Here is a 26,500-nt window from a genome sequence, read left to right on the forward strand (position 1 = left end):
CAAAAATAGGCCACACCTATATGAAGAAAATTATAAAACAAAGACACTTAAGAAAACCTAAATGAATGGTGAAATAAATTATATTTAGGAATAGAAAATCTCAATCTACAAAAGATGTGATTTTCCCCAAATTGTTTTAGAAATTTTATGAGACTAAAATCTAAGTCCTTTCACCTCCCTTCCCCCCATGGGACATGCAAGCTGATTCTTAACTGCCAATAGAAGAGTGAGTGGGAAGTCTTGCCCTACCAGGTATTAAGGCTCACTATTATAAAACTATAGCAATTAAGATAGTATGGTGTTGAGGAGAAATACAAAAATAGATGACTGGAAGACAATAGAGAACCCAGGAGCACACTCATACATTTATGGAAACTTTATAAAGATCTGGCTCTGAGATAGATGGAAAAAAGAATTGTCAACAAATGGTAGTGTGACAATTGGCTTTATATGTGGGGAAAAAAGTGGACACCACCTTATATGTGCATAAAAAAATCAATTCAGGGGGCCGGCCCGGTGGCGCAAGCGGTTAAGTGCGCGCGCTCCGCTGCGGCGGCCCGGGGTTCGCTGGTTCGGATCCCGGGCACGCACCGACGCACTGCTTGGCAAGCCATGCTGTGGCGGCGTCCCATATGGAGTGGAGGAAGATGGGTACAGATGTTAGCCCAGGGCCAGTCTTCCTCAGCAAAAAAAGAGGAGGATTGGCGGATGTTAGCACAGGGCTGATCTCCTCACAAAAAAAAAAAAAAAAAATCAATTCAGGAGCCGGCCCCATGGCATAGTGGTTAAGTGTGTGTGCTCCACTGCTCGTGGCCCAGGTTCGGATCCCGGGCGCGCACCAACGCACCGCTTGTTGGGCCATGCTGTGGCAGCGTCCCATATAAAGTGGAGGAAGATAGGCACAGATGTTAGCTCAGGGCCAGTCTTCCTCAGCAAAAAGGGGAGGATTGGCGTGGATGTTAGCTCAGGGCAGATCTTCCTCAAAAAATAAAAAAAAAAATCAATTCAGGTTGTATAAGGCAAAGCTAAAAAATTGTTAGAAGAAAATATATAGGAAAATATTTTTATAACCTCAAGTAAGGAAGAATTTTTTTAAAAAAATATAATAAACATAAAGGAAAAGAATTAATTTTACTACATCAAGACACTGTTCATCAAAGGACTCAAGTAAAAAAATACTACAACCTGGGAGGAGATATTTATAACATACATTACTGAAAAAAGATAAGCATCCAGAATAAAGACCAAGTCCATGTTAAAAAGACCCACAACCCCAAACACAGTGGGCAAAGGACTGGAACCAGCATCTCACAAAAGAGAAAACACAAATGGCCTAAAATCATATGAGAAGATACACAACCTCATTAGTGATCAAGACAACTTAAATGTAAACCTCTATGACGTACCACTCCCAGTCAGCATATTGGAGAAGGTGAAGTTAGCAGAGCAAGGGCTGCAGAGGTTGGGAACTCATAGCCTGCTGGAGAGAAAGTCAGTTACTACAACCAGTTCGGAAAACACTTTGGCTTTGCCTTGTCAAATTTCAGATACCTTTTGGTCTCCCAGTTCCACTTGTAGGTACATACTCTGGAGACGTTCTTATACATATAAGCAGATGACTATAATATTCACAGAATAATTGTTTAAAAATTTTTTAATTGACTTTATTATTTTTAAATTTTTAAATATTTTTATTTTATTTTTAATTTAATTTTATTTTTTAGCTTTACTGAGGTATAAGTGACAAATAAAATTGTAAGATGTTTAAAGTGTACATTGTGATGGTTTGATATACGTATACATTGTGAAAGGACTCCTCTCATCCAGCTAATTAAATCATCTGTTACCTCACATATTTATATATATATATTTTTTGTGACAACATTTAGGTTTTATTCTCTTAGCAAATTTCAATTATACAATACAGTGTGATTAACTGTAGTCACCATGTTATACATTAGATCCTCAGACCTTATTCATCTTATAGCTGAAAGTTTGTAGACTTTATTTTTTTAGAGCAGTTTTAGGTTCACAGCAAAATTCAATGTAAGGTACAGCGATTTCCTATATACTCACTGCCCCTACACAGGTATAGCCTCCCCATTATCACCATTGCTCACTAGAGTAGTGTATTTGCTACAACTGATGAACCTACAGCAACATGTGATTATCATCTAAAGTCCATTAAGTTCACTCTTGGTGTTGAACGTTCTATGGGTTTTGACTAATGTGTAATGAATGTATCCACCGTTATAGTATCATACAGAATAGTTTCACTGCCCTAAAAATCCTCTATGCTCTACCTATTCATCCCTTCCACTCCCTTAGGTCCTGGCAACCACAGATTTTTTTCCTGTCTCCATAGTTTTGCCTGTTCTGGAATGTCGTATAGTTGGAATAACACAGTGTGTAGCCTTTTTGCATTGGCTGCTTTTACTTAGTAATATGCATTTAAGATTCCTCCATGATTTTTCATGGCTTGATAGCTAATTTCTTTTTAGCACTGAATAATATTCCAGTGTCTGGATGTACCACAGGTTATTTATCCATTCTGAAGGGCATCTTGGTTGCTTCCAAGTTTTGGCAGTTATAAATAAAGCAGCTATAAACATCCATGTGCAGGTTTTTGTGTGGACATAAGTTTTCAGCAGTTTTGAGTAAATACCAAGGTGTGCAATTGCTGGATCATATGGTAAGAGTATGTTTAGTTCTGTAAGAAACTGTCTTTCAAAATGGCTGCACCATTTTGCATTCCCACTAGCAATGAATGAGAGTTCCTGTTATTGCACATTCTTGCCAGCATTTGGTGTTGTCAGTGTTTGGATTTGAATTTTCATCTTTCTAATAGGTAGAAACATTGTTTTTAATTGGAGGAGAAAAACAAGTAAAGGAAATAACTCAGATGTTCATTAACAGAATGATTTTAAAAATTGAGAGTTGCATATATAATAAAGTGGCATAAAACTGCGCACACACACATTGTACCAAAACCAATTTGCTGGTTTTGATATTGTTACTAAAATTAGATAAGATGTAACCATTGGAGGAAACTGGGTGAAGGGGACACAGGACCTCTCTGTACTATTTTTGCAACTTCCTGTACACCTATAACTTTTTCAAAATTAAAAATTAAAAAACAACTTGAGAGTTGTTTTCTCATAAATGAAATACTATCCAGCCATGAAAGCCATGAACTACTGATAAGAACCACAGGGCTTCATCTCAAAAACATCATATTGAGTAAAAAAGCAATTTGCATTAACAAAGATATAGTATAAAGCTCAAAACACACAACCTAAATGATGTAGTATTTTGAGATGCAACTGTGATAAAACTATCAAGAAAAGCAAACAAGTGATACGAAACAAAATTGTAGATAATGTTTATCTCAGAGGGGTAAGAGAAGATATGTGAACAAGAAAAGGGACTCAGAGGTCCTCGAGGGTGATGGTCATGTTCTTTTTCTTAAATTTTTATGAATCGTTATTTTATAGCATTAAACAATCACCTATATTGAAAAGAAAAAGAATTAAGTGAAAGTTAAATAAAATTCAGAAAAATTAAACATTTCTGGTGGAGCATGTCATTATGGAGCATCTAAGACAAGATTCAATTCTAGTTTAAATTCTGGTCTGACTCTAACTTTGGGTAAGTTGGTTTTGGTGAGTGGTTCTTGAAGGATGGTCCCTGGACCAGCAACATCAGTACCACTTTGGATATTTGTTAGAAACGTAAATTCTGGGCTGGCCCCGTGGCTTAGCGGTTAAGTGCACGCACTCCGCTACTGGTGGCCTGGGTTCAAATCCCGGGCGCGCACCGACGCACCACTTCTCTGGCCATGCTGAGACCACCTCCCACATACAGCAATTAGAAGGCTGTGCAACTATGACATGCAACTATGACATACAACTATCTACTGGGGCTTGGGGGGGAAAAAAGGAGGAGGATTGGCAATAGATGTTAGCTCAGAGCCGGTCTTCCTCAGCAAAAAGAGGAGGATTAGCATGGATGTTAGCTCAGGGCTGATCTTCCTCACAAAAAAAAAAAAAAGAAGAAATGTAAATTCTCAGACTTCATCCCAGACCCACCCTGTGAGAGAGGGGCCCAGCAATCTGTATTTTAACACAAGCCCTCCAGGAGATTCTGATGTGCACAGTCTTTTGAGAACCACTAGTAAGTTCAACTTTCTCATCTGTCAAGTTAGTAGATAAAACTGGATCAATTTTTCCCCAAGTGTGGTATATATGCTACTGATCATGGGCAAGATGTTTTTAGGTGGTATACATATCAGCATTTTAAATTTCACTATGTATTTATTTTGATATTTGTTAAAGTAAAATAAATAGCTTACCAAACCTCTAAGTTCACTGATATTGTTGCTTCATATATTGATAAGTTAAAAAAAAAGAGAAAAGAGGAAGTGAATCAACTTAAACTTAATGTAAATAGAAATAGTAAGCCAAAATAGTAAGGTGATATGAGAATATCGCAAAATTCATGGAGTCAATTCTTAGATATTGAAGTTTCAGTAATCCTAAAGTGGATGAATATTTAAAATATTTTCCATTCTAAAATTATGAGACTTCACATGCTTTTCTTTTTACAGATTTGCCTCTTTATTTTACTTTTTAAAATTCAAGCTAATATATTAAAAATTTAGTCCACACAGCTTGTACTGGGAGGGGAATTGTCTGTTACTGTGCTTTTATACTGGGGGATACTTATCTGAGATTCAAAATTTAACTATGACTAATGAACAGTGGATAATTCACATGCAAATTATCAAAATTAAATATATTAAGGAGAAATTTGTTTTGAAAACACCATTTAATTTTAGAACACTTTCTTCCTTTCACTTATTTATAGTGACATAGGGAGATGTTTTTATATAAGAAAATGAAATGAGATTTGGGGACAGTAAGAAACATATTTTGATAAACAAATGAGATTACATCAGACTAAAAAGCTTCTGCAAGGCAAAGGAAACCATGAATGAAATGAAGAGACAACCCACCAACCGGGAGAAAATATTTGCAAATCATATACCCGACAAAGAGTTAATTTCCAAAATATATAAAAAAACTCATACAACTCAATAACAAAAAAACAAACAGCCTGATCAAAAAATGGGCAGAGATTATGAACAGACATTTTCCAAAGAAGATATACAGTTGGCCAACAGGCACATGAAAAGATGTTTAACATCACTAGTTATTAGGGAAATGCAAATCAAAACTACAATGAGATATCACCTTACACCCGTCAGAATGGCTGTAATTAACAAGGCAAAGAATAACAAATGTTGGAAAGGATACGGAGAAAAGGGAACCCTCATGTACTGCTGGTTGGAATGTAAACTGGTGCAGCCACTATGGAAAACAGTTTGGAGAGTTCTCAAAAAATTAAAAATAGAAATACCATATGATCCAGCTATCCCACTATTGGATATTTATCCAAAGAACATGAAATCAACAATTCAAAGAGATTTATGCATCCCTATGTTCATCGCAGCATTATTCACAATAGCCAAGCAAGCCAAGTGCCCATCAACTGATTAATGGATAAAGATGTGGCATGTATACACAATGGAGTACGACTCAGCCTTAAAAAGAGGCAAAATTGTCCCATATGCAACAACATGGATGGACCTTGAGGGTATTATGTTAAGCAAAATAAGCCAGGCAGAGAAAGACAAACACCGTATGATTTCACTCATATGTGGAAGATAAGCAAACACATAGATAAGGAGTACAGATTAATGGTTACCAGAGGGGAAAGGGGTAGAGGGAGGGCGAAAGGAATGAAGGGGCACATATGGATGGTGATGGATAAAAACTAGACTGTTGGTGTTGAGCACAATGCAGTCTGTACAGAAACTGATATATAATAATGTCCACCTGAAATTACACATTATGAACCAATATGACCTCAATAAAATAATTAAAAAAGAGAAAAAGAAATGTATTTTGATAATTAGAGATTTATACTTTGTGAAAGTCCACACAAATTATATATAGCTACAAGATAACTGGCCTGTTTAACTGGCATTTTTTTAACAGCTTTATTGAGCTATAATTCACATATCACACAGTTCACCCATTTAAAGTATATAATTCAATGATTTTGTATATTCACAGAGTTATGCAACCATCACCACGCACAATTTTAGAACATTTTCATTGCCCCAAAAGAAACCCCATATCTATTAGCAGTTACTTCCCATCTCCTCTACGAGCCAACCGTAGACAATCACTTATCTACTTTTTGTCTCTATGGATTTGCCAATTCTGGACACTTCATGTAAATGGAATCATACAATATGTGGCCTTTTGTGACTGGCTTCCTTGACAGTATATTTTCAAGGTTCATCCATGTTGTAGCATGTATCCATACTTTATTCCTTTTTATTGCTGAATGATATTCCGTTGTATTGATATCTCATGTTTTGTATATCCATTCATCAGTTGATGGACATTAGAGTTGTTTCTACTTTTTGGCTAGTAAGAGTAATCTTGCTATGAACATTCATATACAAATGTTTGTTTGAATGTGTGTTTTTATTTCTCTTGGGTTAATACCTAGAAATGGAATTACTGGGTCAGATGATAACTGTATTTAACATTTTAAGAAACTAAAATTGTAATTTTATCTAAAATTAAATACATTTCTAACTTTTAATAAGGTACCAATTTTGTTTGTCATTGGTTTACACAAAATACCTCTCCGAAATGATGTTTGGCAAAAATCATCATTAAAATACATGTTTTTGAAGACAGCGGCTTACAAACTGCTATTCTACATCACAATTTATCATCATTTATCAAAATTGTCACATCCTTCTGTGACATGTTTCTTTCTCTGCATATTTTATTGCTGCCTGAGTTATTTAGCATTTAGGGAAAAAAATGACATGGAATCTGCTTCCTCAGCTGATGGAATTCATGTTTTTTGGGGGTTGATTTTTACAAATAAATTATAGATTGTTAAGAAACTGATGGTAGTTTTCTTTTTAAAAAATTTTTTTATTTCAACAGCAATAAAAAAGATGTTTCTAAAATAAAAACATAACATTTTGGGTCTAGTTGCATCTGACACTTTATATTTTCCTATGATGTCCTATTTATTAGTAATATTTTGAAGTTTTAGGAAGAGATACTTTTTTGTATAATGAGGTTTTATGTTCAATAAATTGTTAATATTTGACTTTGTCACAAAAGCCTTTTGTGTCAAATTAGCTACTTTTAGATTCCTTTTTAGAAAAGGTGTTTGGACTGTTTCCTTTATATCTATTTGTGAAATTAAGTTTTAGTTAACTTGTTAGAGAAGAATATTTCTGGAACTAAAAAAAGAAACAACTAAATGCAATGAATAGCTGGAGTACTAGAAAGAGAAGTGACAACACAGAAAAAAGAAAAAATACCAATTAGACTTCAATGGATAAGATTTGTTTATTGACAGAGAAGGCTAAGCCTTTCACTGCTACGCTGAAGAAAAGCAAAAAGAATAGTAAGGCAGCACAAGGCACTCAGTGTCTTCGTAAACAAGACAAGACATATCCTTATTCCAGGAATATAGAACTTATGATTCTACACATAGGTTAGTTAAAATGGTCCTTGATTGTATTTCTGGTTGGAATAACCTGTCCTATGCATAACGTGAAAGAATAATGGATGTTGTTAACGAAGGCTGGAAGCTTCACAGTTTGGGTCATCTGGGAAGTAGACTGAGACAGAGTTTAGTTGTGAGCAAGTGCCCTTGGGAACAACACCGTGGAAGGGAGGCAGCAGGGAAAGTCAAGGTGTCCCCCTGACCAACCACATAAGGAGGTTTAGAGCTCAAATGGTTTATTAAGTGTAGTCCCATTTTATGTGGAAATGGCTAATCCTTTATACCTTACCTCCATCAGTCAATGGTTTAGGCTGTCCTCTGCTCCCCAAGGGTGTGACCTTGGGTGAGGCACTCTCTGAAGCTCAGGCAATTCCAGTTCCTAAAGAGGCTCACACCTGGACTTCCTGTGACACCACTTCCAACAGCTGGGACAAGAGGTTCTTCCTTGGAGACCGGTCCCAGTGCTGTTTCTCCCATGTCCACCATACTACATCAGTCACCATCCACTTAACCTTTACAGAAGCTTCTTAAAATATGTATATTTTTCTGCTTATAAAAGTCATATAATTAGACACATAGTAAGTGTACATTTAATATGGGAAGGGTTAAATTCATTATTTTATGGCTTTACAATTAGAGATTATGTGGCATTAAGATAGCAAAGTACGTCTATGTATACCGTCAAGAATATATGCCGTAATATCATAGAATGAAAATACTAGGTCGCAGAAATACACACACATATGCACTATGATTCTCTGTTTCTTTACAAAAAGCGGTACAGGTGCACACAACACACAGACACACATATATTCACCAAAGTTTTCACCTTCTGAAGATTGGGTTGGGGTGAGCAAGAAGAGAGGATTGGTGGCTTCACTTTTTTGTTCTGTGTTGTTTGAAATTATAATGAATTTGGTGTAGTTACGTGCTCAGTAGATGTTTTAGTCTCCTATTGCTGATGTAACAAATTACCACAAATTTGGCTTAAAACAACACAAATTTATTATCTTACGGTTCTGGTCAGAAGTCTAAAATGGGTCTCACTGGGCTAAAATCAAGATGTCAGCAGGGCTGCATTTCTTTCTGGAGACCCTAGGGGAGAATCTGTTTTCTTGCCTTTTCCAGCTTCTAAAGGCTGCCTGCATTCCTTGGCTTGTGGCCCACTTCCTCTGTCTTCAAAGCCAGCAGAGTAGCATCTTCAAATCTCTCTTCTGCCTCCTCTTCCACTTGTAAGGACCCTTGTGATTACATTGGGCCCACCCAGATAATCCAGGATCATCTCCTTAATTTTAAGGTCAGGTGATTCAACCTTACTTCTCACATACCATGGAACATATTTATAGGTATCAGGGATTAGGACACGGACATTTTTGGATGGCCATTATTCTACCTACCACAGCAAACTGGTAGGGTAATGGCCTTCTCACAATCTGTATGTTAGCTGTTCCAACTTTCTATTCAGATAATACCAGGTAAGTAGGCAAAGAAAAAATAGGTGGGTAAATATCTAATTCAGTACATAATTTTTGCTCTTTAATTTCTATAGTATTTTTAATAGAGAAAGTCTAGTAAGAAATTATACAGGCAAACCACCTGTTTTCTAAACAAATGTAGTCACCTACATTTGTTTAGAAAAAATGTACATCTTATATTCTTGCATGGTTTTTCCATACTGGCCTCTATTGTAGTCCTTACTGTTGACATACAGTCATTGCTTCCCTTGTCTCTCTCCCACTTTTCTGGGAGATCCTTGAAGGTGAGGAGTATGTCCATAACTTCAATTTACCTATCCATTCAATGACTGTTTATTAAACGCCTATTATGTGCCAAGTATTTTTCTGAACATTCTCATATATCCGTAGACAAAAACCAAGAAAAATTTCAATTCTCTAGTGGGGGAAGACATCCTGTATATTGGAGGATGATGAATAGAAAAAAACTAGAACTGGTCAAGAGGGATCAGGAGTGCCAGGGTCAGGGATGGTTTGCAATTTTAAATAGGTTATCAGAGTATGATTAGGAGGAAAGACTTTGAAGACTTTAAGGAGTTAGTCATGTGGGTAACTAGGGAAATTGTGTTGGAAGTGGAGGGAACAGCCGGTATGAAGTCCCTAAGACAGGAAAATTCCAGGACTGTCCAAGCAACAGCAGGAGATTTCGTATGGATGCCTTTGGCTATGATGTTGAACACAGATTGAAGGATGCCAAGGGTGGAAGCAAGGAGATCATCCTATTGAAGTCATCCAGGAGAGAGTATGTGGCTTGGACCAGGATGATAGCAGTGAAAGTGATGTGAAGTCATCCAGTTCTGGATATGCTGTCCTTCGAAGACAGGGCCAATAGGTTTGTTGATAGCTTGGATGTGTTATGACAGAAAGAGGTGTAAGGATCATTTCAAGGTTTTCGGCCTGACTAACTAGAAGGATGAAGTTGCTATCAACTGGGGTAGGGAGGGCTGTGTGAGGAGCAGGTTTGGTAGAGAAGACCTGGAGTTAGTGTTGGGCATGTTAAAAAAGTTGAGATTATTTAAGACATCTAAGGGCAGATGATGAGTAGGCAATTCTATATATAAATCTGGAGTTCAGGAAAGAGGTCTGAAATATATGTGAATATGGGAGTCATCAGCATACAATAGATGCTAATTAAATCAGGAGACTGAGACCTCCAAATGAGTAGGTGTAGACTGACTTGAGAATGAGTCTGAGGGCTGAGTCCTGGGACACTCCAGGGCTGAGATTGGGGCAAGGGGATGAAACCAGTGAAGGAGATTGAGATGGAACCCCAGTACCCAGCACACTGCCTAACAGCCATGGGTAATAGATGTTTATTTAGTGGATAAATGCACAAACGAGAGGTAAAATAGCATAGGACAATGGTGAATTTTATTTCTCTGGGTAGAATAAAGTAAAAGGTGAAAAACGAGATCAATTGTTATCTATCTCATCAGTGAATGGGTGGGGAGTAAGTCATGGAAATTAGATCTGTTCTTTCTATTGTATAAATATGTGTAAGAAAAATAATAAGAGCCATTCATTTTAATAAGTTAAAGTGGTTTTTTCCCTCAACGCAATTACTTCCTTTTAATCTTCATGTTAGTTAATGTGCTGGTGTGGCTAATTCTTTGAGAAAATCTACAAAAATGTCCCTTCTGTGTAGAGATGAATCCAGTTCTTCAGATTAATGATTTCTGTTGTTTATGAATATACTTTAGAGTAGCAAACTAAGTAATTGAAGCTCATTTTAGGAATTATCCCATATGTGTATCTCCATTCTTAATACTAAATTACAGAAGATTTTCTAAAATCAAGTTTGGACAACTCATTGATGATTTTAATTCATGTGATTTTGCTTCCATATATTTGATAATTTATGGTAGAATTTTCAATATTCTTTATGGTCATAATTGGTATTAAAGGTGATTTGCAAATTGTATTGAGCATGTATCTTGCTAGAGTATAGAAGATAATGACATTTTCTTCAAGGATTTTATATTCTAGGTTAAAAAGTTAAAACTTTTATAGAAATACACATAGACAATTTAGTTGGGAAGATGTAAAATGATGTCATTGAAGGTCTGTTTGACTCTCATCTTACTATCTCTATTGAGACGGAAATTTATTAAAGAATAGACTGAGTTAATAGAACTATCTGTAAACCTGAGTTTTGACAGAATGGAAGAAGAATACAAAATCAAACTCACAACTCAGCTGCCTTCATGGATGAAGGTTCTATGAATAGGACAGCTACTGTACTTGAATAGTAGTTCACCTATCTTTTGAAGTGGATTAAGTTTTGGTTATATTGGGCCTGACCTGTCAATGAGAAGTAGACGGCTCAGTGTGGGAAGGTGTGTGAGCTTTCTCAAGACGGAAGAGAGCCCTGGGTGACTGAAGCCAGTAGTGAAACATATGTCAAGGGTTGAAAAATGAATAGGAACTAGCAGTTTAACAACGCTTGTCTGTAACTTTAAGCCTTTTTTTCAACCAGTAACCTCAGTTTTTATATTCCCTGAAGATAAACCTGGGTTGGGTAATTACCTGAGATCTAGTACATATTTAACCTCAAGGAAGTTATGTGAACTGTGTTATTGCTTCCTGTTTTTGTTTCTTTTCGGTACAGGCTTTCAGAAAGGTCTTAGCTGATCTCTAGGCCAAAGCCTGTGGTGACCACCTTGCTACTCCATACTGCAGCTCCCTCTCTGGGCTTTTTTGCTTCATTCAGGGATCTTGTTGTCATCCCTCCTGTCTTACTGCACGGGGATTCCAAAGCTCCTGGAATGTAGGAAGTAGCTCATCCTCTCCTATGGGTCGTGTGAGTGTGTGGTTGTGTCCTTGATTTATGATATGTCAATTCCATAATCTCTGGGCCTTGGACAGAGATGGTAAATACAGAAATTTTCCTCGGAGTAGAATTTGTCCCAAACTATTTTGAGAAAACACACAAGGCATTAAAATTTACATTTTCTATTAAAGCATAGGGAAACCATTCACAACAAACGTGCAGAAGTTGATGCTGTTGTTTATTGTGTTATGTGCTGCTCATAGACCCTCATTTTACAGTTATTTCTCTGAAATGCAGTAAAAAAAGAATGCCTAGCACCATAGCAACTCCCATGAAATGAGGCATATGCTGTTTCTAAGACTCACAATATGTTTTTCTGATACTGTGTTTGCTCATAAACATGTTTATTGTAGGTGCTGTCTGAGGTACAGGCTGCTTTCTCTTGAACATACTAGTTTCTGGTTCTCCTTGAGAAAGAATGAAGCTCTTTTTGGCTACCTTAGAGAATTTGATACTTTAAATGTTGATAACATAGTCAATGGCTGATATGTGTCTTTATGACTTATGACTGTTCTGTCATCAATGACCTTAGTTTCAGAGTACAGTGGAACATCACTCTGTATTTTGAGGTGGGAGGGAAGTGAGGTGTAGTGAAATGGATATTCTGTGTACCATACTGATGCGTTAATTATAAATCATCTTGCTCTCTTGCTTAAAGTCACTGTGTATACCAGAAACAGCATTGGATGTGAAGCCTGACCTGGGGTCACACTTTGGTTTTGTCATTAAAAGCTTTATGACTTTGGTCTCAACACTTCTCTGAATCTAGAGTTGTTAAATTACTAATTAAAACAAATTTATGATATCCTTTCGATGTAGCAGAATGTGATATCTGCTGAGGGCCCAATACACATTTATTCTTTTATGGAGAAGACTTATAAGTGGTAAGGGAGAGGCTGCTTTCAAAGAAGGAAGAGTGAGATTAAATGGTAAATTTGGGAACATGACTCATAAGGAAGGCCTAAGAGGAGGTAATCATTCCGTAAACCTGAACTTGTGATCTGGCAAAGCTAGTTATTTGTACAGGAGGTCTGTGTGGGGCATTTATGATTGGGAGTGTGTGAAAATAATGACTTGGAGCCGATGGAGCCGATGGTGACATTTGCTGCATCTAACTAACTCAAGTCTTCTTCATTTAGAGTCCCAGACTAGGGGGCTACAATTATCTTCCATAAGATACTAGGCATGATTATCTTGCTGCTCTTAAAATGAAATAGTCCAAATTTTGTTGAAGAAATGTTTTAGGGAAATGATTGCCTCCATATTTTAAACATTACTCTTGATTGTTTATTTAGCTTCTTACTTGGGGAAAAGTGTATGGAAATTTAGGTTGGGGTAATTACTTGGGAGGATTTCTAATTTTAGATAGCTTGTGTATGGATGTGAGAATACAGGTTTCTTATAAACAAATTGTGCTACTTTTTTTAAGTTCAAATATTTTATTTTCCTTAAAAATAGGGGAGTAGAAAGTAGATTTTATAGTTTGAGGATCTTGTTATTATTTATCCAATAATCAATAAATGTGAGCAAGTAGCAATTATTTAGGAAGAATAATATAATAATAAAGTATTGGAAATTGTGAGAATCTTAACATTGTGGAATTGGAAATGACTGATCATCTGATTTTATAGACAGAGTATATCTCATTATTCAGTCCTCTAACTATAAAGTGGTAAAAATATTAGTTGATCCCAGAATTATTTTAAGGATTAAAGGATAATTTATTCATTCAACAAATCTTTATTTATTAAGTGCTGACTATGTGCTGAGGCGTATCATGTTCTGAGGATGTATCTGTGTATTAGAAAGAAGAAAATCCTCACCTTAATGGATTTTACGGACGAGGAGGAAAGATGCTTTACCCAGTGTTGACTTTACCCAGTGTTGACAGATGTGATGAGGACTTCCAAAGTCCTCGCTGCAGTGGGGTATCAGACTTAACACAGTGCCTGATACTTGGGGTAGAAGAGGAATAGAACTGATGTGTCCTTGATGCAAAGTACACCCATTATATCGTTTAATTCTAACACCAATTCTATAAACTAGGTCTAATTTTCCCCCTTTTACAGCTGAGAAAAGTTGTGTTCTTATAGGTCTGTGTTCAAATAATATTTATTAAATAAATTAATGAGTAAACTTAAACCTAGAGCAGTCATGTAGTTTGCCCAAGGTTTTCAGCAGGATAGTGGCAGAGCTGGGACTAGAACTGTTCCTGACTCTCTCCCAGGGCTAGGTCTCCTGCTATTATACTACACTGCTCCTCAGAGTGTGCCTAGGCACGGTAGGTAGGAAAGGTGCATGGTTCTATATATTCTACACTTTCCAATATGCATCTCATTTCACACAATTCAAATAATTTAATAACAGTGAAGTCAGGTCTCCTAGCTTACTCAGTTTTAATTCCCATCACTAGTTATAGATATATGCAGTTATCCAGATAGATTGACTTTGAGCTCTGGATTTAGTGTATTAAATAATAAGATCTAACCTGTAAAGTTTTCTCTGGCAAATTATTAGCCGTGAAGTAAATGCAAGCCAGAATTCAACGCCGTTCATCCAAAATTTAAGGTGTTCTGAAATAGAAGGTGTATATGTCATCCTGTCTAATGTGTGGGTTGTGTGGGATATTTTTCTTTGCAATTGAGTCATTGGAGACCAGTGCCCCTATAATCGCATTTGAAATCCTGCAACTGGCAAACCTTTGGTCGTTTCAATTTCTTTCTCAAAGAAAACATGTTATAGGTATTCGTAGTCTAGTTGTGTGTGGGTTACACATATTAATTAGTAAAGCTGTAATGACTATTTTGGGATTTTATAGAAACTCCAGTAATAATTAAAAGTGAACATTTCTGATCCTTTCTAGCGATACCATAATTAATTCCAAGTCATTTTCTACCCTATGCCGTCTATCCACCAAGTCCCAACTGTTTTGAAAATATTTGTTTTTTCTAAACATTGTTGAAAGGGAATTACTTTCAGTGAGAGAGTCTCTTTATTTTGGCTTCTTTTGGGTCAGGAAAGCAGAGGAGTTAGTTTTGGAAGGCTCTCCTTCTGTGCATTACCTACTTGCTGTCCTTGGCAATGTCTTTAGTCCCAAAGAAATGATATGGGATTCCCCAAGTGTTCTAGGATTTTCAGAAAGCATGTGAGGTGTTAACCGTCAGTACCTGCATCTCTTCTGTAATTTATTTGAACTCTGAAAATTGCCATAGTGTATCTAATAGAGAAATAGAAGACGTGCCTGTTTTCTTAAAAGTCAACCTCGCTCCATGTCTCTCCAGTCTGCCAATGGTCTGCTCAATAATTAGGATTTTAAAACTTTTGAGTGGTTAGCAGTCCTTCTAGTGCAGAAAGGAGATGCGACCTAAAATAATACATACATTGGCACTAACACTCCGGTGCTTTGGGCTTATATTTTCATCAGACAAAACTCAACCCTTTCAAATGGGTGCCGAGATAGACCAGTCTCATCTGATTTCCTGTCAGGAGTGTATTGCTATAGAAAGGTATAATGTGTTTATAATCCCTACCTCTACTGTTTCCTTGCTTCTGTATAGCAATGTTTCTTTCCCAAACACTTAAATATGTTTGATTTTGTCCTTGCAGCTGTGTTATAAGGCAGACAAGCTCAAGTTGACACACACAGTTTCTCTCATGACAAGGACCAATTGTGATTTATGGCCATTTACAGGATGCCAGTGATGTGGGGAAGGGCACATTTTTAGCCAACAAGGCTATATATATCCTTTCACTTGGCAATAAAGAAGATGTTAAGAATCTATATCAGGATCAGAAGAAAGATCCTTCACTACGATTTTCTTTTTAGTGAAAAACCCATAGGGTAACTTTCTATAATGTTCAGCTGATATGTTTATATCTTCAAATCACCTTAACAAATATTTAACAAATATTAAGCACCTGCCTCCTGCAAGGTATTATGCTGGCTGAAGTGAAAGTTTTCATGAGAATTCTGATGTATAGAATTGGTAAGTAAAAAAAAAAGTGGGGTGTTAGTATGAGTCTTTGCTACTTTAGTTGAATAGAAACTGTTACGAAGCAACACATATTTTCCTTTAAAAATTTGACTTATTTAGTGAACATTGTATTAACTAAAGATGAAAGGTAAATACAGAAACACTTATTCACTTTTAATATGAACATAAACTCTTGTCCTAAAAACCTTGATTATAATATATTAAAGCACAGCCCTGAGTTTGGCTTTTAGGACCAAGGATAAAAGATTTGTGAATTGAATAGATTCTGAAAGCACAGACCCCTGCTAAACCCTGAGTGCCCTATACTCCTCTGAATAACTGTCTTCTGTGGAAGAACCAGTCTTCTCGTTGCTTAGGGCCAGTGACCTCCATCATTGTAACTACTGTGATCTAACCTGTAGAGTATGACTGATAAATAATTTAATCTTGTTGACAAGGTTATTTGTTGCTTATTTTGTTCATTTGCAAGCCCTTCTTTATTCCTCATGATATTCCTTGCATTAATAGTTTCCTGAAATGAGATGCTGAGTTATTAAGACTTCTCCCCCTATTAGCAGAGTTCTCAGAACAAGTCAAGGGCAAATCAGACATTTCATTTCATTAAGTTGGACTTTTTACAGAGCCTTTTGGAAGGCAGCATAACACTTGTTCTTATAAATCGCTGGCCCAGACACAGTCACATGACTATACCTCCATGCAAGAATGACTGGGAAATGTAGTTGTTTTAGCCTTGGTTATGAGTGAAAATCAGGGTTCTGATATTAAGAAAAAGGCTGCTGCTCAGGGTTTTTTCCCTCTGCCTCTAATTTCTTCCCAATACTTAGATGGAAGATCTGGCTATATTCTTTTTTTGACCACTATATGGCATGATTTGGTACGTCATGCCCTAGTCTTTCAACCCGAGAGGAGGATCCTTCAAGTCTTTTGCAACTTTCAACTCCATTAGCTCTATAGGAGTATCCTTGAAGCAAAATAAGAAAAGAGAGTTTCTTTTTATTGTCTTTATTTCAGATTTTAATCATCAATTTGAGTTACTGTGCAAACTGATTCATGCAGGACATATAATTCTTAGAGGAAAAGGAACTCTGGGCCTGAGGACTTGGGTCCATTGACTGAGAGTGGCAGAGACGGTTTGCAAATAAAAATTGTGACTCTGACCAGAAGGAGACATGGATGCTGAGAAAGCAAATGAGAGATATCCATTTCTGGAAGGTTTATTTGGCTTTGTAGAAATAAACAAGCAAAAGTTTCCTCTAGTTTTTTGCTGTTACTCTTTCCTTTAAACACATCATCTAGGCATAGTTGACATAGATGATTCTTTTAATATAAAATCTATATGGTCTCCAAAGAATGAGGCCTCATGCAGGCGTTTTCATAGACTTTATACATGAAATTACCCATGTGTCTTCAAAAAACAGAGTTTCTGATTTGCCTCTAAGAAAAGCTTGCAGGATGTGTTGGGAATGAGGGTGGGTGAGGCCTTCACTCTCCATGCAGCTATAGACTTTGTGGAGGCAGCTTTAACCCTCTCAGTCATATTTTAATCCCTGACACCATATAGATGGAAATCCTGATTTCAGTGTCCGCATGGTATTCATGAAAGACTTTGGTTGAATAAGTCAGGAAGGATGCTTACAGGAATAAATTTTATTAGATGTCCAAGTTTCTGGGCAGCTCAAAGTACCAAGTTCTGACCTGGAATTAGGCTGAATGCTTTGGCTGAAGCTAGGGGAACTGCAGCTCCTCAGTCTCATCCATGATTGTTGTTTTCCATTTGCTGCTGAACAACTGTTTCTTTGGCTTTCCCATAGCTTGGATACCTGGCATACTCATAGACTCCTAGATATGGAAGCATCTTAATGATAATGTAGTCTCATTTTGAAAGAAATGAAATGAAGGAGGCCAAGTGAATTGCTTCAAGATATCTGGTAGAAAAACTGGTGTTAGAATCTTGATTCAGTGCTCTCAGCTTTGTGCTCTGTTCCAGTGGATTAAATTTCTCAGAGAAAATGAAACTAAGCTCGGTATTTTTCTGTGTCCTCCTCCTTTGCTCCTGGTACTTAATAGACCTGAAATATACTCATGGTTGTGTCTAGTTTTAGATTAGTAAGAGGCTCATTGACTATGGAAATAATCGGGGAAGTGAGAGGTCTGCGTGGCAGTTTTTGGTAAGTAAGGCAGGGGGAGATGGGTTATTGTGGTGGAATGGGAGAAGTCTGCTAGTTCAAACACATTTCTGCAGTTTGTGATCGGACCTAGAGCTCTTCTTTTGTCTGTGTAACTTATTAACAGACCAGCTGTTCTGCTGCTGGAGCTGCTGATCCTAAGTAGTGTGCATCAGAAGTAGGAAGTGTTATCAGTCACTGAATTCAGGCATTTCCCATTGCCACAGGCTTGATGTATTCACAGCTTCCATTTTATCCTCTGTGTAGAGGCTCATCACATGTAGTGGTAGTATGTTTTGTCTTCTGTGTGGCTCAGTTGGAGTACACTTGGTCTGGTCTGTGTAACTACATGTAATGTAAAATTACACAGAACACAATCAGCCAAGAGGCTGTCTTTCCTTCCCCTATCACTGAGACCAAGGGTGACCATAGAAGGCCACTATGTTGACATTTCTTACTTTTGTTTATTGAGGTAACATTGGTTTATACACAGGTGCACCTCATTATATTTCGACTTCTGTATAGACTGTACCATGTTCACCACCCAAAGTCTAGTTGTTGTGACCATGTTTCTAAATCCCAAATCAACCTGATAAAGGATTATTTTTCTATGAATTTCTTTACATGAAAAGTTTTATAAACATATATAATTCAAACTAATTCTTTGTTTAATGTCAATATAATTTTTATTGAATAGAGAAAAATTATATGAATCTAGATTTTCCCAGGAAATCCACAAATGCAGACCTGAAGTCAAAATGGCACTTCTGCCTCCCGGTGAGCGCTAAGTTAGGTAAAGTAAGGATGGAGAGGGAATAAGGGAAGGAGAGAGTGATACTTTATTGAGGAAGGTGAGCAAGGTGGCCAAATAGGTTTGTTTCATGACAAACAGTGTAATTTAAGTACTTAGTTTTGGTTTCTTTTGAAAATGTCTTCCCTTTTCCCCATCCCAATATCACAGGAAGGAAAAAAAACTCCATTTACTCATTCCCGAGAGCAATGCTTCTCAAGCTTGAATGTGCATGTGAATCACCTGGAAATCTTGTAAAATGCAGATTCTCATTTAGTAGTGGTGGGGCAGTGATTCTCAAAGTGTGTTCCTCAGAGCAGCAGCATTGGCACCACCAGCAGTATTAGAACTGTAAGTTCATGGGCCTCACCTGACCCCCTGAATTAGAATCTCAGAGGATGGACCCCAGAAACTGTTTTAACAATATCACCAGGTTATTGTTGTGTACTTTTAAGTTTGAGAATTACAGCCATTGAGGATATTCTGTCGGGATTTTCCCAGGACTCTGGGATTTGCTGTTCTGTGATTGGTCCTTGCATTATTGAGTTGATATTTAGTGATTGAAACAGTTTAGTGATTGAAACAGATGGGAACTAACTTTAGGCTCCCAAATGGCTGTTAGAGTCCAGCAGGTTAACTAGTTCTATTAAAGTATATATTTCTTGGTCCTTCACCACTCTCTATCTGTTGCAACCATGATACCTTTTAAAGCAAATATGCCATTTCATGGAATTGTGAACATCACTAGCACAGTTAGACACCATTACACAGCAATTGTGTAATACTTTAAAAGATAGACTGAAGAAAAGAAACTAACTAAATAAACACCCCATAAGAAAATATTCGTTCACATTTTCAGGGGGTATCGGTATTATCTGGATGAACATCTTTATATCAGCATAGTCCCAATTCATAGATATTTTCAATCACATTAATGGCCAGGGGCTATTGTTACCCAGATTCTATGACTGCATGGTTCTGAGGCATACAAACATGCTTAGCAGTGTCTTCACGAATGTTGCTGTCACTACTGAAGGAAGAAAAAAGTTTTGTAATAGGGATCAGATTCTCTCAGAATTCAGTTTTCTTAAGGTATTTGCAAAGGATGAATATTATCTCTTATAATGACTCAACAGCTATAACTTTTAATCTCTAAAAGTTTTGTTGATTTCTTCCAAAGGATATAGCTGGAGAAATGCACATTGTATATTGTTATTATTTGTCAAATTGTTTACAAGGCCTCCAGTATGATGGGCTGAGGCTATTTATGCTTTTCCACTAGGAAGTTTTCGTCTTGTAGAAAGGATCGATTTGTTTTGTGAGTCTGTATAAATCAATGAATAGAGGTCAAAATTTATAAGGATATTCAACAAGTGTTCCAAAGAGGGATATTTGGGCACATTTAGATGCTAATGTGTTATCTTGTTTCCATCAAAACATAGCTTAAATATAACTATATATAACTCCAGTTAAAATTTAAGGATAATGCATATCATGCTATAAGATCTCTCATACACAATTCACATAAAGTGTCTGCTGCAATTTTGTAACCTTTCCAGAAGCAATACAGTCTGTCTTTAGCCCTCATTTACAACTTATAGAAATTTACCCATTTTATGCAGAAAATTGGAAAGAAGCATATGTTTATTGTTAAACTTGAATTTTGAAGGCTAACAATTAAAATAAACATCTCTGCCAAAACTTGAACTAAATTAAAAAATTTAGCATATAAATTAAAGCTTACTTAAAACTAAATTTATCAAGGAAATACATTTGTTTTGCATTACTGGTTTCAATTATACTGAAAAGTCTTTTATTTTTATGGAACACTGAAGATTTCAAAAAATTTCAAACAATTTATTGGACAATTGCACTATTTAAAATGATTATAAATGCCTTGCTTAAATATATGAACTATTAGCCCACAGTTGATGAGCTTATGGGGGGCCTTAAAGCTAGCATTATCTTGTAGTTTAATGTCCATATTCCCAGGGGACTACAAGAAACTTCTGTAGACTTAAAATGGATAAAGCTGGGGCCAGCCTGGTGGTGTAGTGGTTAAGTTCGGTGCACTCCACGTCAGCGGCCTGGGGTTCGTGTGTTCAGATCCCAGGTATGGACCTGCACCACTCATGGGCGGCCATGCAGTGGCTGTGACCCACATACAAAATAGGAGGAAGATTGGCACAGATATTAACTCAGGGCCAATCTTCCTCAAGCAAAAAGGGGAAGATTGGCAACAGATGTTAGCTCTGGGCCAATCTTCCTCACACACACACACAAAATATAGGTTGAGGATATATGCAGCATTCTTCTCTGTTCTATTATTTGTTTGTTTTCTTGAGAATCTGAATTTTGAGATATCTTCAATGAATTAATCTCAGTCAAATAATCTCAGTCAAAAAGAGAGAGATTACGGGGGCTGGCCCAGTGGTGTAGCAGTTAAGTTTCCGTGCTCCGCTTCGGCGACCTGGGTTTGCAGGTTCGGATCCTGGGCGCAGACCGATGCACTGCTTGTCAAGCCATGCTGTGGTGGTGTCCCACATAAAGTAGAGGAAGATGGGCACGGATGTTAGCCCAGGGCCAGTCTTCCTCAGCAAAAACAGGAGGATTGGTGACAGATGTTAGCTCAGGTCTAATCTTCCCCACCAAAGAAAAGAAAAAAAAGGAGAGAGATTATTTCCTTGTTTTTAGTGTCTCTCTGCTCTAGTTCTGTCTGTAAAATGTTGCCTAATCAATAGTTCTTAAACACCTCTCCCCATAATTCTTCTTTTTACATTTAATAAATATTTTAGTTCTGTTTTCCCCAGCTTTACTGAGGTATAATTGACAAAGAAAATTGTATATATTTAGGAGCTGGCCCAGTGGCATGCATAGTGGTTAAGTTTGCGGGCTCTGCTTCAGCGGCCTGGGGTTCACGGGTTTAGATCCTGGGTGTGGACCTGCACACTGCTCATCCGGCCATGCTGTGGCGGCATCCCACCTACAAAATAGAGGAAGATTGGCACAGATGTTAGCTCAGGGACAATCTTCCTCACCAAAAAAAAAAAAAAAAATTGTATGTATTTAAAGTATACAAACTGATGATTTGATATACATATATGTTATGAAATATTTACCATGATTAAATTAATTAACACATCCATCACCACACATAGTTTCCTTTTTTTTTGGTAGTGAGAATGCTTAAGGTCTATTCTTAGATTTCAAGGGTACAGTACAGTATTATTAACTATTATCACCATGCTCTACACTAGATCCTTAGAATTTATTCATATTCATCTTATAACTGAAAGTTTGTACCCTTTGACCAACATTTCCTCCAACCCCCAGACCCTGGCAACCACCATCCTACTCTCTGTTTCTACGAGTCAACTTTTTTTAGATTCCACATGTAAGTGATACCATACGGTATTTGTCTTTCTCTGTTTGGCTTGTTTCACTTAGCATAACGCCCTCCAGGGTCATCCACGTTGTTGCAAATGGCAGGATTTCCTACATTTTTTATGACTGAATGATATTCTATTGTGTGTGTGTGTGTGTGTGTGTGTGTGTATACACACACACACACACACACACACACACACACACTACATCTTCTCTATCCATTTGTCCTTTGATGGACACTTAGGTTTCCTTATCTTGGCTATTGTGAATAATGCTGCAGAGAACATGAGAGTGCAAATATCTCTTCCGGGTACTGATTTCATTTCCTTTGGATAAATACTCAGAAGTGGGATTGCTGGATCATATGGTAGTTCTGTTTTTAATATTTTGAGAAACCTCTGTACTGTTTTCCATAATGGCTGTACCAATTTGTATTCCCGACAACAGTGCATAAGGGTTCCCTTTCTCCACATCCTCGCCAACGTTCGTTATCTCTTATCTTTTCGATAATAAGCATCCTAAGAGGTGTGAGGTGATATCTCATTGAGGTTTTTATTTGCATTTCCCTGATGATTAGTGATGTTGAGCACCTTTTCATGTATCTGTTGGCCATTCGTATGTCTTCTTTGGAGAAATGTCTATTCAGGTCCTCTGTCCATTTTTTAAATTAGATTGTTTATTTTTTTGCTATTGAATTGTGTGAAGTCCTCATATATTTTGGATATTAATCCCTAATCTGATATGCAGTTTGCAGATATTTTCTCCCATTCCTTAGGTTGCCTTTTCATTTTGTTGCTTTTTAGTCTGAGATAGTCCCACTTGTTTATTTTTCCTTTTGTTGCCAGTGTTTTCAGTGGCAAATCCCGAAAGTCATTGCAAGACCGATCTCAAGGAGCTTTTTTCCCTATGTTTTCTTCTAGGAGTTTTATGGTTTCGAGTTTTACGTTTAAGTCCTTAATCCATTTTGAGTTAACTTTTGTCTATGTGATTTTTACTAGAAAGGTAAGGTATTAAGGTCTATTTGTCCCTGTATTTAATGGACCTGGGCTGTGTCTGTCTGGTTTTTTCGTATACTCTAATTTTTAATGTTTTTTATATTTTCTCTGTTGCAGTCAGTGTCTGTCCTTACTGCTGAATCTGACTCTAAACAGAAGTACTTGCCTTTCTAATATAATTTTTCAGTTTGTTGTAGGTTGGTAAAACTTCGCCACAATTTTAAGTAGAAACAAATAGACTTTGAATAAGATCTAAAGAACTGGGCCGGCCCCATGGCTTAGCGGTTAAGTGCACGCGCTCTGCTGCTGGCGGCCCGGGTTCGGATCCCGGGCGCGCACCGGCGCACTGCTTGTCCGGCCATGCTGAGGCCGCGTCCCACATACAGCAACTAGAAGGATGTGCAGCTATGACATACAACTATCTACTGGGGCTTTGGGGGAAAAAATTAAAAAAATTAAAAAAAAAAAGATCTAAAGAACTAGCTTATGAATAAAGTGCGTGAGTTGGTGGTGCTATTTCTTGTCTGCTTGGATATCTTTATTATTTGCTTTCTTCTGAATTCTTATCTATGATCTGGATAGTAGAGAATATTATTAAATAACCTCAAAATAAGTGACACATTTCTGTTATTTGAATGGTAAGGATATGGTAAGCTGTGTGGTAGATTGATATTTTCAAGTGAAACCTACTCAAATGTTGATTTATTGGCCTTGTAACCAAAGTTCCCATCCAACTTGAAAGCTCACTATTAACATTCATGACTCTTTGATTGGTTAGAAAAATTAATACGGTTCCATCTCTCAAATAAGATTCTGATTACTTTTCCCTGACTAACCATAAGTAGATACATATGTCGGATTCATTGTTTTATGATAAAGCCTTAAGGTATTTTAAAATAAAATTCCACACATATTTCACAGAACACATAGCTACACGAGGAGAGCAGTTTTCAAAAGAATGTCTCGACTCTGAAAATGTTGTCTCTCTTGTGCTCTTTCATCTTCCATCGTCTCCCCCCGCCATCCTCCACACTCCTTACCCCATCTTGCCACTGTAGGACAAGAGATGTGATGAAAGTTGGAAGATAGTAATTTGTGGAGAAAGGCTATGTGCCATGCTTTATGAAAGTAAATTGTAGAAAATTAATGTTGTGACAAGATGATTCTATTTTGATGAATAAAATCATTGAAAAGCTATCAAGCCCCACTGTTGTTTCTTTGCTGAGAGAATCTTTTTTCTCTCTATTCTGCATTTGTATTCTTGGCTTTCTTCCCAATTAGTCTTTACCTAAGAGTGATAATTAGGGAGATACGATTTTGACCTACCTTGTGAACAATAAAAATACTTACCACCTATTTTTCCACTTGCTAATTCTATGTGTACTAATACTCTGTGCTTTCAGAAAGAAAACCTCACACATCTGTGATTCCTACTTAATAAAGGGGGTATTTGAATGCCAAAATAAAAACACTTTTTAAAACAGCTTTATGAGCTCCTAAGAACAATGTCAGAATAAGTACAATGAGTTCTTGTACATCTGATAGGCTAAATTAGGTTTATAATCTCTTACATGCTCTCAAATTCCCTAGAACGAGAGCAGTAAATTAAAATTACATTTTTACCTTTAAATTTATTGAGCATTTTGTGTAGGTAATACATTCATATGATTCAAAAATCTTAAAGGGTAAATGAGTATATAATAAAAGATTTCCTTCTTCCATCCCTATTTTCCCAGTTCTCTTGACTCTCTCTTTTCCCTCTTCACAAAAACTATCGTTACTAGTTTCTTAGGTGTCCATCCAGAGTTTCTTCATGCATATACAAACTAAAACAAACATAGATTCTTATGCCTCCACTTTTTGAAAAAATGTAGCACATTTTACAAATATTTTGCCTCTTGATTTTTCTCTAACGCATTATACCTTGGATTTATTTCTGTATACATACACAAAGAGATGTCTCATTTTTTATAGCTGCGTAATATTCCATTGCACTAAGGTACCGTAATATATATTTAACAATTCCCTTATTTGTGGATGTTTGATTTGTTTCCAACCTTTTGCTATTATAAACAATACTGCAAAGAATAATGTTATACATACATAGTTGTATAGGATAAATTCTCAGCATTGGAATTGCTTGATCAAAGAATATTAAGTATTTGAATTTTTATGAACATCATCAAATTACCCTGTGTAGGAGTTTGTTAATTTTCAGTCTCACGAAGTGTATATGAGATTGTTCATTTCTTCTCAGCCTTACCAATAGAGTGTGTTATCAACTTTTGGAATTTTCCCAACACAATAAGTAAAAACTAATATACTAGTGAATTTTTAACTTGTGTTTTTTGAATCGAGTGAGGTGAAACATCTTTTCATATATTTGTTATACTTTTTCTGTAAACTCTATCGTTTCCCTCTTATTTTATTATTGATTTCTTTTTATTATTGATTTCTAGAGGCTTTCTATACATTGCACATTTTTCTGTGATATAAAGTGAAAATGTGTTTGAGTTATGTCATTTGTGTTTGACTTTGATTATAATCTTTTTTTTGGTTTGTTATGTCCATGAAGAATTGGTTGATCTTCTGTTTAATGTATTTGTTTTTCTTTATGGCTTCTAGATTTTCAGTCATAATTAGAAAGGACTTCCTCACTCCAAGATTATAAAGGAATTCTATTGTTTTCTGGTACTTTTATGTTATTTTTAATATCACATAAATCTTCGATTCATTTGGAATTGTCCTATAATAATAGTTTTTTTTTAATGTAAATGGCTTCTTACTTATTAAATGGTATACCTTTTTCCCACTAAAGTAAGATGCCACCCTTATTATACACTGAATTCCTCTGTATATTACGTCATTGTTTTGGATTTTCTATTCTATGTCATTGGTCAGTTTGATTATTTATGTGCCAGTACTCATATTTACTGAGGCTTTGTAATATGTTTTAAGATCTAGAACTCCTAAACTACCTTTAATATCTGAAATTGCTAAACTATCTGCTTTTCTACTTGAGTTCCTTATTTTTTCTTTGTAAACGTCCAGATTGACTTGTTTCGTTCAAACAGTTGGTATTTTTATTAAGATTTTAAAATTAACATAAAGCAAATTGCTATCTTTGTGATGTTGAAATTTGTTCTCAAAATCACAGTATTAGTTTTCCACTTGTACAAGTTTTTTAGGTATCCTCTACTAGTGCTTTAAATTATC

This window comes from Diceros bicornis, chromosome 29, assembly GCF_020826845.1.
Source record: "Diceros bicornis minor isolate mBicDic1 chromosome 29, mDicBic1.mat.cur, whole genome shotgun sequence".
Taxonomy (NCBI): domain Eukaryota; kingdom Metazoa; phylum Chordata; class Mammalia; order Perissodactyla; family Rhinocerotidae; genus Diceros; species Diceros bicornis.